Source organism: Palaemon carinicauda, chromosome 3 (assembly GCF_036898095.1).
Source record: "Palaemon carinicauda isolate YSFRI2023 chromosome 3, ASM3689809v2, whole genome shotgun sequence".
NCBI classification, from domain to species: Eukaryota; Metazoa; Arthropoda; class Malacostraca; order Decapoda; family Palaemonidae; genus Palaemon; species Palaemon carinicauda.
Window position 1 is genome coordinate 11,864,332 of NC_090727.1, and position 2,947 is coordinate 11,867,278.

Sequence of the window (2,947 nt, forward strand, 5' to 3'; positions counted from 1 at the left end):
ATATATACACATACACTATTGTACGCCACCAGTCCAAAATTTCGACTTGATATCAGGATATGTACACAAAGGCACACGCATCCTCCTCTCACCAGGGTAGGACTATTCCCTCTTCCCCCCTATCTGAGGGATGGGTAGAACTGTGCGGCACCAGACACAGCTATATATATAGAGCCAGTCATTTGTTCTTTATCGTATAGGAGAGATGTGTGTGTGTGTGTGTGTGTGTGTGTGTATGTATTCGTATATGTAGGCCGGTAGTGGCGCCTTCCCAAGAACTTCCTAGCAAATCATAAGTCTCTCTCTCTCTCTCTCTCTCTCTCTCTCTCTCTCTCTCTCTCTCTCTCTCTCTCTCTCTCTCTCTCTGGAATGAATTTATTTTTGTGAAATTTCCATCAGAACGATACCACGATATTCACGTCTTACTAGCATTTATTATTATTATTATTATTATTATTATTATTATTATTATTATTATTATTATTATTATTATTATTATTCCCCTTTTCATCCTTTATAAACCTGACAAATTCTTACCAGTTTTTTTTTTATCATGGTTTAAAAAAAAAAATAAACTTTCCGTAAAAACATTAACGAAATTTCAATTGAAGAATTTCACAAAGAATATCACAATTAGTTTTATTTTGTTTTCTCTTAACTGTTATGGATTACAAATTAGAAATTAGAAATTAGAAATGAACGTAATCTAATATTCTGCAATAAAAATAATATTTAACATTTCATTACTTGCTTTGGCACTCGTTACAGAAACATAGATGGGGTACCATACAATGATCACATACCACAGATATGCAGACACACGCAATATTGCAAATAAACTAATCATTTAGAAAAATCCTTAAAGGTTACAAAAATATGGAAAAAACATAAGAGGCTAATTATGAAAAATTGATTACCAATAAACAGAAAAAGTAAAACACTTTGTTGTGTGAAGGAATCTCTAAACAATTGCGTTTTTTGACAGTACCTGACAACATAATAATTCCATTCGATTTCAGATTCATTATAATGATCATCAACGTGTGAAGATTTCAACTTATTACTCCTGTTTAGGACACACATTGAAAGTAAAGCAATCTATTGCAAATAATACAACACCCGAATCTTGTCCAACATTAATTTAACCATTTGAGCTTCGACAAATTCTTCGATTTTAGTTCAGAACAAACTAGTATTGAATGCACCACAATAAAGATATATTCGATTTTTTTTTCTTACCGAATGTCAAACTATATCTCATTGTTTAATAATGAATACACTATAGTCAATTCTTTTTAGGGAAGCAGAATTGCACCGACTCGCAAGGATGCCTTTTTAGCTCGGAAAAGTTTCCTATTAGCTGATTGGTCGGACAAAAATACTTTCGACCAATCAGCTGTTAGGAAACTTTTCCGAGCTAAAAGGGCATCCTGCGAGTCGGTGCAAATCTGCCTCACCAAATAGAATTGGCTATAGTACACACCATCTCGACAAATATTCTAGCGACTGACCATATGTACATATGATTAGATCCCAAACCCCCTCCCCACCCAAGCCAGAACCAGGGAGGGCCAGGCGATGGCGGCTGATGACTCAGCAGGTAGACATATAGGCTCTCCCACCCGTGTACAGTCAGTTAATCCAATCCTTTTCGTCCAAAGTCTATTTGTCCAATCCTTTTCGTCCAACGTATTTTTGTCCAATGATATTTTGGTCCAACGTCTTCTTGTCCAATGATTTTTTGGTCCAACGTCTTTTGTCCTATGATTTTTTTTCCGCGTGATTTTGACCAATTTTGTCTGGACGAAATGGCTCTTAACAGCAATCAAACTACCGAGGATTCATTGGATTACCTACAGACAAAACTACCGAGTTTTACGTTCAGATATTGAATAAATGGACTAACGAAAAAATCCTGGATATTGGACTAAAAGACAATGGACCAAAAAACACATGGACGAAAAGACGTTGGACTAAAATATCGTCGGACAAAGAGACGTTGGACCAAAGGGAGTGGACAAAGAGACTTTGGACGAAGTGACGTCGGACGAAAAGGCATATAACCGCCCTCCTGTTGAGGGGGCACTGATTATAACCACGTCATAACCTCTTACCCCTTCTCCCTCCCCCACCTTCCTCCCTCTCCCCTTTCCCCTACCCCAATCCCCCCCCTCCCCACCACCATCGATAGTTTCTTGTAGTGTCTGCAACCTCACCATCCGTGTGAGCTAAGGATAGTGGGTTTGGTGGGAGGGTTATATGCCTTTTCGTCCGACGTCAATTCGTCCAAAGTCTCTTTGTAAGAGGTTATGACGTGGTTATAATCAGTGCCCCCTCAACAAGAGGGCTGTCAAAAGGTTGTCCAATAAATGCCAGTGTTATGAGAGATTTTCTTCATCTATTTGGGGGGATTCTTGTGATAAAGGGTTTTCTTCAGTCTTGGGGAGAGAGAGAGAGAGAGAGAGAGAGAGAGAGAGAGATTCTTAGGGACTAATGTAAAAATCTTGAAGAGAGAAAGATAGGGAGAGAGGGAACCTAAAGTAAAAATATTATTTCTGTTTTCTTACATGTATTAATTTCAGAGAGAGAGAGAGAGAGAGAGAGAGAGAGAGAGAGAGAGAGAGAGAGAGAGAGAGAGAGAGAGAGAAAGAGTGTTAGTTCAATACAGTGAAAATATCATGGTGATAGTTTCCTTGATTCAAATTAGTTTATGTAAATATATTAGAAAATGGCAGAAAAGGTAATACATAGTATCCTCTGTGAAAACATGCATTTGAAGGCTTCGTTTTTCGGTGCGAATGTACCCCTAGTTACGGTTAGACCCAAATTAGGTGTGCACATTCTCTTGGGCTTAAAGGTCCCTCATAAATGGCAGAGACAAGGGACAGTATAATGCCAAAGAGGCTGATCTTAGATGCATAAGCTCACCGCCCAAGTCACCTCTCCA